This window comes from Uloborus diversus, chromosome 7 (assembly GCF_026930045.1).
Source record: "Uloborus diversus isolate 005 chromosome 7, Udiv.v.3.1, whole genome shotgun sequence".
NCBI classification, from domain to species: domain Eukaryota; kingdom Metazoa; phylum Arthropoda; class Arachnida; order Araneae; family Uloboridae; genus Uloborus; species Uloborus diversus.
The window spans coordinates 113,429,060-113,441,762 of NC_072737.1; the positions used below are offsets into that span (position 1 = coordinate 113,429,060).

At 34.3% G+C, this 12,703-nt stretch overlaps 1 protein-coding gene across 2 annotated transcripts in view; it reads right to left on the reverse strand.

Moving 5' to 3' along the window:
- LOC129226365 (rap guanine nucleotide exchange factor 2-like) overlaps positions 1-12,703 on the reverse strand; it is a 458,437-nt gene that overhangs the window by 119,444 nt on the left and 326,290 nt on the right. Inside the window, exon 1 of one of the 2 annotated variants that reach the window (XM_054860969.1) lies at positions 2,784-3,167. The exons of the other annotated variant lie outside the window; for it this stretch is intronic. The gene's annotated coding sequence lies outside the window, so the exon portion shown is untranslated. Of the gene's footprint in view, positions 1-2,783; positions 3,168-12,703 lie in introns of those variants that run through there. 2 annotated transcript variants of the gene reach the window in all.

Here is a 12,703-nt window from a genome sequence, read left to right on the forward strand (position 1 = left end):
ATTTGGAGTCTGAGTCAATCTCATTTTGGGGTAAAGGAGTCGGAGTCGAATATCTAAGAATCGGAGTCAGTCATTTGTCCTCCAGGTATAAATTTTTGCCAAAGCTACAAAGTCAGAGTCGAAGTCCGATTAATTATCGGGAATAGGAGTCGGAGTCAAGTGCCCCTAAATTCTCGGAGTCGAAGTCTGGAGTTTGGCGTCAAGAGCTATTTCCAACAAAATTTGTTTGAAATAAATCCACCTTCAAGTATGGAATCTACATTGACTTTCAGTTTCCCCGTAGGCGCTAATGTTAAGGGATTTGAACTGTTCAAAGTTGAACGGAAAATTGTTCAAATCAAAAAGATATTTTATATAAAAGTTTTTCATTAAAAGCTATTTCCTACAAAGTTTGGTTGAAGCAAATTCGCCTCACAGTTCGGAATTACCATGAATTTCCCCGTAGACGCTAATGTTAAGGTTTTTTGAACTGTTCAAAATTGAACAAAAAATAGTTCAAATCAAAAAGTGAAACATGGGAATGAGGTGTCCTCGCCGAGATCTTTTGAACAAAAAAAAAGTTTGTTCGAATCGGATTATTCATTCAAAAGTTATTAGGGGGGGGGGGACAGACAGACCGACAGACATTTTCCCCCATCTCAATACCCTACTTTCCAATTTTCAATTTCTCAATATTTAATTATTTTATTTATTTTTGACTTTTTTTTTTGTTTTTTGCGATATTTTAAAGATGCATTAAGCCTTCTTTCATGCTTTTTTCTTCTTTTTCTGAATTTTACTGGGAAAGTAGGCTAAAAATATTCAACCAATTCAACTAAGAAAGTAGAGAAGCATCAAAACAATCCCTTGTGAAATGTGAGAGGTCAAATTCCTTAGATTATTCAAGAACCTTTTATCAAACATTGAAACGTTTTCCTGGAACTTCTTATAACCAGATGCAAATACAAGATTAATACAACATGATTAAGAGGTTATATTTAGACAGTGAACTTTACAGTCATAACTTCTATGAATGAAATCCTTGAAATATGTTTAAAATATAAAAGAAAATAGAAATGCAGAAAAAGGACTTAATATCCAAAACTAATCAGATAGAACTGCAGTAAAATCTTGAAAATCTGAGGTATAATTGGGGCTAAGTCCACCTTGGATTACTGAAAACTCAAAATATCCGGAAAATCCTAACAAATTAAATTTTTACACTTTTTGGATGACAGTAGAAGGAGAACCTTTTACAAAGAAAAGGAAGTATTATATCTTCATGAAAAATTTACCTCTGGAATGTTAGCGTGGATTTCGTTTTTATTTGAATCCAAACAAATTTTGAAATTTTTTTCACGATAGCTGTATGTATGTATGTGAGCAAATTTGTAGGCAATTAAACATGCATTTTGAGTGCTTGAATTCATTTCAACGAGTTTTCTCATATAACATATGTGCTTGCGAGCATATGTATGAGTATATCTGTCATAACAAATACAATTAGTTGTTGTAGCTAAAGTTTAAATTTCAGTATACAGTAAAACTTGTTTACAACGATACTATTGGGACCTAAAAAAATATCGTAATCGACAGCTTATCGTTATAACAGTTTGATTATTCATGCTGACATTTTGCTGGGGCCAAAAAAAAATATTGTTATAGACAGGTTATCGTTACAGACAGTATCGTTATACACAGGTTTCACTGTATATGAGTCGTCAGGCGTCAAGTAGTTAACCTTCATTTTAGATTGCAATCGGGTATCCCAATACGGACATCAACACGTTCTTTGTGGCTATCAATGTTAATTTTACGCCTCAAGTTATTTTCGCCCAAGCATCTCTTAGTTGATGAAGATTTCGTGCCACAGAGTGTTGACACCAACCTCTCAAACCATTTTTTTATGATTTGCTGTACATTGTTAAATAAGTTTAACAGTAGTTAATGATTTCTCTTTTAAGATTTCGACGAAAATTCTTTTTTAGCAACAAAAATGTAAAGTAGGCACCTAGAATTAAAGGGAACCTTTGAATTTTCGAGATTCTACTGTTAATTAGTTTTCTGTTTTAGGGTTAGGAATGTTTTAGCAAAAACACTTCAGATGAAAGTTATAAGAGGAAAAAATTAAGTTATCAGTCAAATTTCAGATTTTCTACTTTCAAACTAATTGCAATGATTTATCTCTTATTTCTTTTAATATCCAAAAGTTAATATTTTCAGAAAAAATGCTATTTGCAACCTCCTGAGCCAGATATTTTGCTGGTCATCTATACCTAAGCATTAAAATTTCTCATTTAATAAGAAATCATTAAGTCCGGTACAAATGTCCTAGATAATTTTATGTAAACAATTTTTGTAAGGATTTTTTTTTCTTTTTACTTCATCAGAAGTGTGCAAGAAAATTGTTTTGTCCACGTGGGATCAGTGTTATTTTTTACATCCTTTACCTCGATCGATTATTAAATCAGCTCTTTGTTTTTTTTTAATCGAAATTCCGTTCAATTCTCTAAAAGCATTACGAAATTTGGTCGGCTTAAGTAAATAATTCGAAAATTACGAAGAATCTGTAAAAGAAATATAATTCAGTGAACGAAGAACGCTTGAAAACATCAATTGAAAATTCTAGAATTACGAAGGGAGAAAATAATGCAATTTCTGTAATAGATACGAATGGGTTAAAACAAAACGCTATTCAACAAAATGTTACAACTTGATAAAATAAATGGCCGAAACATTAATCAACATACTTTATATTCAAAACTAAAAATCATGAACTCGTTTTAAAAATATAATGAACTTACGTTTATCCTTTGGTCACTAATACTGGCTTTAATTGTTAAAGGCACTGTCGATAGTAGTTTATTTCATAAAAATAAACATCACTTTTTAGTGTAAATACTGCAGTAGATCAGCTTGCGAAAGGCAGGACGGAATTCGTATCCGCGTCGGAAAGGGAGGTCAGCTACAGATGGTTTTTTTGCCAACGACCTGAAATCTCTACAGTAGCAACAGCCGCTTATTTGTGAAGAACGTCTTTCGACTAGAACAGCTAGGCATACGATCAAAGATACTTCATATAAAAGATAGAAATTCAAGCCGGGTCAGCACAGCACACACGATCATCACACGAGATAAGAAATTTTTCAGATCGACAATCGTTGACGAAGTGGTGATTTGTTTCAAACAATGTCTGCCGCCAAAATTGGTTGACGTGTAGAGACTGAGTTTAGGGTTACCGTAATACTACGAAACCACTTTGCTTGATTCTCGAGGTATGAAAATCGCCAAATGAGGATAGCTTTCGACTTTTTCCTGTTCCCTGCCAAATTGGCAACTTCTCAGTCCGGTCATATGGGGAAAGGCTCGTCATTTAGGCAGGGGTGCCCACCCGAGGAGGGGAGGGGGTTTCCGCAATATTTAGGGTGCTGTGCCCTTGCTCTTAGGGGGTGGGCTTGCTGCCCTAGCACCCCTGATAAATCAGGGGGGCTAGGGCGAAGCCATTGCCTCCCTGGTTTTGAAAAAACTAACTTTTTTTGCATATAAGTGGAATGCTAACACATTCTCTCTTTTCAAGTGTTACGTAATTAAAAGACGGTCACATATATGAGCGTAGTGAATCAATGGAACCCCCCCCCCCCCCACTCCTCTTAAATTTTAGACAGGCTATTGAAAATTCTTAATATCGTAAAGCAAGCGACTAAAAATTAACACTATTAGAGGAACCGGTGAGTAATGTCCTTTTTGTCAAACAAATTTTTAAAAGTGGTTTTTTTTTAATCAACAATGTAGTTACTCTCGTTATCCACAGCCTTTTGCCATCTAGTATGCAAATTTTCAATTCCTCGATTGACTTTTGGAGCAAAATATCTGGAAATGGCTTCGTGGATTCAAGCCAAGCCAATTTTCAGGTTTTTCTGTCTCAGAAAGTTCTTTAGCGATTGGAAGAAAGTGAAACCAGGTGGTTAAATTTGTGGCATGAATCTTTCCACTATTATCAGCATAAAAGGAGTGATCCTGAAACATGGTAATGCAAGACCACACTGTTCAAGGTTAACCCTTAAAAAATTCATGAGCTGTGGTGAACTGCTTCACCCACCATACCCACCTGACATTGCATTGTCTGATTTCCTTTTATTCCGACCTATATGTCACAAAAAAAATCGAAAAAACTTGAAAATTTGTCCGATGTCCAAAATGTTATCTTCAGATATTTTGCTCAAAACCCGAATTCGTGCCACATATCCGGGATTGAAAATGTGTGCACTTTGCACTACACGGCAAAAGGTTGTTGATAGCGAGGGTAATTACATCGCTGATTAAAAAAATAAACTTTTTAAAAAACATTTGTTTGAAAAAAAAACGATATTACTTTCCGATAACCCTTATACAAAAAACTTTAAACAGATTCATTAGAACCACGTTAAAAAGAACTCAAAGATACCTTAAAAATTAACTCGTCTTGTCCGAAAAACAATAGGCAACAAATAATAGGATGGGAATCGCTAACGTAATTCGTCTTAGCAGTAATTGTTATATGCGTGATCGAACTGACAAGGTTCGACTGTAAAAATTAGGGAAAGACTAGCGTTGTAGAATTTTTTTTTTTTTTCATAGCATATATATTTAAAAAAAAAAAAACACTTTAATAAAGAAAAAAATTGTGAGTCGTAAAGACACATTACAGGCAGTCGTATTCTCATAGGGTAAAACTCCATATACGCCGTGTACTCTCAAACTTTTTTAGACATATAGCCTCAAGCTTCAAAAATTTTCATATGATGACACATTATGTATATGATCGCATACAAATATTGTGCATAACTGATTACTGGGAGTATACCCTCAGAAAAACTGATGGGAGCATTACTGACTACAGGTGAAACTTTTCTTTTTTTTCAACATGAACTGTCACTTCACCAGCAAGTTTTCTCGAAAGCGACGCTCTTGTTCTTTCTGCACTTGACTTATATTCACAACAAAATTGTATATTTTAATTTCCAAAATGTATGCATAAACAACGAGAAAGCAAAACAACACACGAAATCCGTTTTTTATTAAGACAATAAGGTTGCGTTCGATGAGCACGACCGAGAGCGACCGGTTAGTTAATCACGTGACAACGAATGATCACGTGCTCAGATCAACCAATGAACTGCTTAGAATGGGAACCAGTGAGGTAACCGGTTGATCATAGAACGCTGCGGTAAGTAACCGGTTACTTACTGGTTAACCGGTGAGGTTCGTCGAACGCACCCTAAAAAATATTAGTAATTCGGAACTCCAGCGCTCGAATACGCTATCTTGCGGTGATTTACAAAACTGCAAATGAAACTAAAACATTGCCACGTTGGGTTCCACGTTTGTCTGTTGACGTAAACACAGGCAGTTTGTTCTGAGTATTTATTAACGCAATCGATGTGTCTTAGTTTGCTTTCAGCTACAGAAATTAATTCGTCCCTTAGTAGTATTCTCGAGCTTCTCAAAATACTGTTAGTTTTCATTATTTCCTTAATAATTGGTGAAAGCGAAAATTCTGGATTAACAAACTTGGATAACGTTATACAAGGTAAAAAATTTTATTGTTTTGTATGAATTTGTAAGAATATGGGGTTTTTTTAAATCTTAAATTAATTAAACTTACCATATTTTACAAAATTAATTAAACTTACCATATTTTACAGCAGCATTTAGTTGGAATGGGCAGCATGCAAAATATTTTCTTGAATATATTATCGTAGAACAAAATGAATAACCGAGAAAGAATTTACTTTATTCCTTTTATTTTCAGCTGAAAGGTTTCGCCAAATTTGTTTAGGGTTATAATTTTAGTATAGTGCGAGCAAAGTAGCCTTGGCGAGATTTCGCGTTTTTAGTTAAACCATTTTTAATTTTTATCATGAGTGGAATAAAATGGTAGTAAGATTACAGAATTCGATAAGTGAAAGGAAATAATGGTCAATCAACTGAAAAGAAAACTACCACCATATATCCGTGAGAATTTTGTTGATGATTTGCATAACATGACACAATTAAATCGTAACTCAGAAATTAGAAAAATCGAAACAGAAAATTTTTAAATGAACCGATTCGGGAATTCGAGAGAAATAATTCAGCTACAAATGGAAAACAGTAAAAGCGAGCCAAGCAAGGCAAAAAAGTATCATCTTCTTTCGACAATAATTTGTAATGTCATATTGAATTTTCTAGCATTAATTGTTATTCTTGTCAGGCCACAATTATTATTTAGTTTTATCAAGAATTGATAAATATCGAATTCAACATCGTGGAAATAGCTGCTTAGAACTACGAACTACGTAGTTTGCATTAATCTTTGACGTTTAGTAATGCTTCTTGAATTCTCATTTCTTTCTACGTGGTCCAGAATATCCACAAGACTTTGAAAATTAATTTAAAAAGAATAAAGCGAAAAAATCATACGTACGAACAAAAATCACAACACTTTTAGCATTTTCTTCGTTACCATGTGCGTTTGTTTTAGTTTTCAATTCCGCCATTAGACAATGACTTCAGTGATCCTTATAGTTCGTTGGAGTTGCGAATTATAAAGTTAATCTTGTTAATGAAATTTAACAAAAACTAATTTCAAGGTTGAACTTAAGCAGTGTGGATTTTCTGATGACTATACTTAAATTATAAGATAGCCTAATTTTAGCCTCAAAATTAATTTGTTGAATTTATTAACAAAACTAACTACATATTGATTGTTTCTGGCAACAATTAAAATACAACTACGTCACTTCCGCCACAAAAAAAAAAAGGTTACGGGTCAAAATTTTAAAGCGCTCGCATATTGAGATTCACTTCAAAAAAATACTGGACGCATTTTAAGTCAATATTTGAAGAGGGTTTATAAGGAGGAGAGAGTTCAAATACTTCTTTTCAATATTTCAACATTTTTTCCTGTGACTTTGCCATTAAAAATCAATTGTCTTCTTACAAACAAAAACAATTATTCATTTATTATTAATGGCTCTTTCCAAATTCGCCTGACATAAATTATTAAATAATTGATTGCCATCCAGACGCATTTTCGTAATGGTACTGAATATTAATCTTGAACTCCCAACTCTTTGCATACGGGCATTGCGCCATGCAACAAGAACCCTAATAAATTTCCTGTAGATTAATTTCGAAAATGAAACTGATCCCACAAATGCTTAATAACGATCGAATGCGCAAGTAAGGAATTCGATTTGCTGGAATTGACGAGTCGTTAAGAGATCTAGTTTCATCTCGGCGGGAAAGTCATTATTCTTTTCAAGAGCTTAAATTAATCGTTGCATCCATTGTAACTTAAGATTAGCAGGAAGAATACGCAAGCAGAAAATTCACTACTTTAAGTGATTTGGTTAATGATATTGATGGCACATTCTCTACAAACCATGTCAGTCACTTTTGAATATTTTTTAATCAATTTCTAACAATTAATCTTTAATTTTTGAAATTGATTCTTCATTTTATTTGTGAAAAGTTTTGAAATATTTCTTCTGGAACAAGAAGGAGAATTTTCGGTGGGTCAGCTTCAAATCATGAATGTGATTTAAAATCGTACTGAAATGCAACATACACACAAGGCCTGATTAAGGAATAGGCCAACTAGGCCGTGGCCTATGGCCCCCACTTTTTAGGGGCCCCCAAATGGCTATTTTTTTTAACCAATAGCTAAAACTGTTTTCGCAAATGGGTAAAATTGTTAAAGTTGACTACACAGGGCCTCTGAAAAAGCATATGGCCTAGGGCCTCCAAATATCTGAAACGGGTCTTGCATACACAAGGGCGAATCTAAAACTCTTTCCAAGGAACTGAATTTTTTTACATGCCTTTTACTATGTATTCTGGTTTGCAAATGTTCATCACAAATGTTTCGCACTTAAATTCTAAAACATTTCTAGGGAGATCCCCAAAGCTTTCGTCCCCTTATTCAACATTATCAAAGATTGTCGGAAGTTGCGGTTTTCGAACTTCAGTATCGAAAATTTCCCAATGAAGAGTCCTCCAAGGGAGGGGCGATCGCCTCATCCTAGCATCCGTCCTTGATTGCAACATCAATACAAAAAGTCAGTTAATTATATCTTTCACACAAACTTTTTTTTCCGACCATGCAATATATCTACCCTTTTCTATAGTTCATATAGTTAACTTTGTTGCAAAAGTGCTACAGAGAGATAACAGATGACGGATGAACCATAGATGTAGTGTTACTATAGTTGGGGCAAACCTAACCTGGCAGCGTCGTTATTTTATAATCGGTGGCGGATGCAAGGGGAAGGTCATGGGGGTTAGCCCCCCCCCCTAAACCGTTGAAAACAGTATCCGTCCACATGGCGTTCAAACCCTTTGTCCACAAAAATGCAAACGATTGCAGTATTTTTTCAATTCATTAATTATTTTTCAAAGTAAATATTTGAACTACTACTTCGTTTCATTGCTTATGAAATTTGCAACGTTTATCCCCAATTTGGTGCCTTATTCCTGCCCGATGTGGTGTTTTTTATTGACCCCCAAAGCAGTTTCAGAAATTTTTCGTACCCCAAAACCGTAGGTTCGTTTGTTGGGGGGGGGGGGGGAGGGAATCCTTCTTCAGCATACCTCCACCCCCTAAAAAGTTTTTCTGTATCCGCCTCTGACTATGATCAGGATCTGAGGTTAGATTTGCTTCAGCTACAGATGCACAACTCCGTAACTGCAGCCACTGGCCGCCATTGAACGAGCGAATCGAAATAAACGGACAAAAGCCAGTTTAGCCTATCAGTTAACTGCCGTCTACTAGAAAGGCTTGGTTGCCCATGAAACAGGTTTCTCGTTGTGTATAGTTAATACTACATCTATAGGATGAACTGGAAACGGAAACAGAACACTTGATTTTGTAATGGGTAGGATCAGCGAGAACGAGCAAGCAGTAAAAACGTGACTGCTTGTGCATCCTCGCTGATCCAATCTATTACAAAGTGAAGTGGTATGTTTCTGCTTCCAGTTCATCCGCCAACTCTGCGTATTCATGCTTTACAGTCATTTCGAAAATAAAATAAACAATTACATTGCATTTTGCAATGTTTTAAAGAAAATTAGTAGTATGACTTCTGTGTGCATTTAAAAACTCAAACATAGTTTTCAAGGTTAAGGGGTGAGTTTTTAAATATTCAGAAATTTTATTTTGCTATATTTAAGTGGCACAAGCGCCTCTAAAATAATGTATTTTGAATTTCTTTTCTGACGTGAATCAAATTAAGGTACAGGAAATAGCAGGATAGTTTAAAACCAGGCTAATAACTCATTTGAAATGGATTTAGTGAATATTATTTCTTAATTTTGGATAACCATACACTATTTAAAAAAATTTTTTTATTAGGGGGAATTCCATTTTAATCGAGGCATCAATTGCTGCACAAAACACTTTTCAAAGACTCTAAATATGTTAGATCCTCGTTTTTCTCACAAAGAATTCGAAAGTTTTTCCGAACCAAAAATTGTTTAGAAATTCATATAACATATCCCCAGTTTTCAGATTTAATGATTTTCAAAACAATCATTGTCCAAGAGTTAAGTACAAAGTTATTAACATTATAAATGCTTCAGGATTTTTTTCCTCTCTCCTCGACCCCCCCCCCCCCCCTCATTTTTATGGTTTGAATCGTTTAGTACTTCAAATAGATTTAAACAAAAAAAAATTTGAAAATCACTCAATTGCGTTCAAAACTGATAAGAAACGAACGAAACAAAAACAACTTTCGGAAAATTTTATGAGCATGATGAAGAAATAAATTGAAATACGTCCGGAGATAAACTGAAGGATGTAGCAAACATAAATGAAAAGAATATCGCCAACTGGCCGATCAGGAGCCGCAGTGGTAGAATAATAAGTTGTTTGGCGGTGGGAATAGATTTCTATTAATGATCGGTTGGAGGAAGAAACCATTGAGACGAAAAAGAGCGTGCACATGGATAGATGTACATTGTATTCATTCACCTAACAGATTTTGAGGCAAAATCTTTGGATGCGTAGATCGAGATTAAGACGTAAATACTATAATTCACTAGCACCTCCCCACTTCCCCCGCCCTAAATTTTGGAGGAAAATAGCTGTTTGTAATTGTATAATAGTACAGTGAAACCTGTGTAAGTTGACCACTTGCGGTGCAGTACTTTGGGTGGTCAACTTATAATGGGGGGTAATGATTTTTTTTTTGTCATTTCTTGCCCATGTATTCATTTTTTTGACTAATTGACACTTACTCTTTCCGTTCAACTTACTTTCATTGCTTAACATTACTTTGAAACAATAATTTAAAATGTTATTCAAATATTTTAGGAGGTAATTTTCTCAGAATGACGTATAATGTGTCATGCAAATTTAAAATTTCAATAAATTGATCAAAAAAAAAATCATTGTTTATAAAAAGTTATTTGATATTAATAGTTCCTAAAAATTCATAGCTAATCAAAAATAACAAATTTTTCGCATTTTTTTTTCTCATATACATTTAATACATTTATAACCATGATGATCTACTTTTCAACAAAATAACTCCTTATTGAAATTTGGTGCACTTATTAGACAGTTGTTTTGGAAATTCCATATGTGTCAGCTAATTTTCTCTGGATTTCTCCCTTTCAATTAATTTTAATATCTGGAAAAAAATACTTAGAACTTTTCTACTGACGCATGTTTTCATTGAACAGAGAGTACAAAAGATAATCTCAAATAGAATAACAAAAGAAAAACAATTTTTTAGAATAAAAGTGTTCTTAGTAGTTTTTCAATGTGGAGGGTTAAACTTACAAGGAGGTTTAGTTATGCTGCTGTTTTATTTAGTTGGCAAAATGCTGGTCTGGCATCAAAAATATTCTTGGAAAGATATAAGAAAAATAATAATAAAATAAAATAATTTGCTAAATTAAGTTTTAAAAATTAACCAAGTGGTCAACTTACAAAGGGTTTTTACAATACTCCAAACCAAATTTGGGGTACATTATTGGTCAAGATAGACAGGTGGTCAAAATAGAAAGGTGGTCAAGTTACAGAGGTTTTCCTTCATTGTACAAGATAGGACTAATTCCGTTCCTGACAAAAGCCGTCAACATAGACAGGTGGTCAACTTACAAAGGTGGTCAACTTAACAGGTTTTACTGTAATTGGAAACTCTTTTCCCCCAAATGTCAGTTGTGTTTTCTGCCCCCCCCCCCCCAAATTATCATATCTTTTCCACATCGGTTATAAATTATAATATCAACATTATTCTTTCGATAATAGCATGATTCTAATGTAAGAACACATTCATTATCAAAAGATAAAATTTTTCACAGCAACTTTCAATGCAAACTGATGATTATTAACAATCAACTTCGATAGTTGAAATACTGATTAAAACCATTATTGAAAATTTTCTGAGAAGAATTAAAAAAAAAAAAAAAAACTGAAAACTTGTTTTGAATCACATTTAATTTGTTGCAGTGGCGGATTTACCATGTCGTAACTATAAGGGGCTATTATGGGGCGAGCGGGACGGGGTCAAAAGACCACCTTCTCCATCGCTTCTTTATAAAAGTAATGAACAAAAGTTCCCAAAACTGCAAATCCGCCACTGATTTCCAAACCATTAATGTCCAAAAGGAAACAGTTCTTAAGCTTGAAAACCTTTTGTGAGTGACAAAGTTGATAAAGTGTCAATTATATACGTATCACTTAAAACATGTCCGAATTCATCAATTTTAAACATATTAGACATGGGATATCTTGATCTTTGCACAAAATGAAACTTGGATGACCACAAGAATAGTTCAAAACAATGGACCAGGGCTTAATTTCTGACAAAAGGAGTGTGGGAGCCTTAGAGTCTTCAGAATTTATTCTTACTAGTAAATAGCTTGAGTTTCGCCTATTATGGGAAAATTCACATAAAATTGAAAATATGCACGGAAACCGGTCAGCCATACAAATTAAGCCTTGACCACAGCGGTGTGCACAGAAATTTTGGGGCCCGTCACAAATGACTTTTACGCCTCCCTCCCTTTTTCCATATTGTTTTCTCCTACGTCTCATATGGCATGGGATATAAATATATTTCACCTCTCAGCCCTCATTTTAAAATTCTCTGACCCCCTTCAGGTTCGGGTCAACAGGTGTTCCTTCTCCCTCCCTATGCACGCCCCTGCTTGACTATGACCTAACCTTTAGTCCAAGATATAACTTTAAGCTTTCCATTGACTTGAAATTTCGGTATCACAGTTTTCGCCCCTCAAGTTACATTAATTTTCCGACTAAAATTCGGCAGATGAGCAAAGACGTAGCAAGAAAAATGCCGAGGATGAAAAAGAACGATTGGGATTTCGAGATAGTACTTTGAGCTGTATTAAGTTGCTCCAGTTCCAGTACATCTTCAATAAAACAAATTTTCCATTAGCAGTTAAGTTTTTATAATTAAATGCCAAGGCAAGTAGTTTGCCCAGAACAAAGCGGGGCTTCATCCTCGTATAATACAATCGTTGATTTTGTAACGTTAACTATTTCCCTCATTCGGCTTAGAATAGTTTGAAATAACTTACTTAATGGCTGAAGCAATTAAAAAACGGAATATATATTATATTTTCTATGCAAACAAAAAAGTTGTTTAGAAAGTGATAAAATTCACAAATTGTTATATTTCACAAAAAACATTTATGCTAGCAGTTTTAATTGGAAAATTTTAAAATCAAATACCTT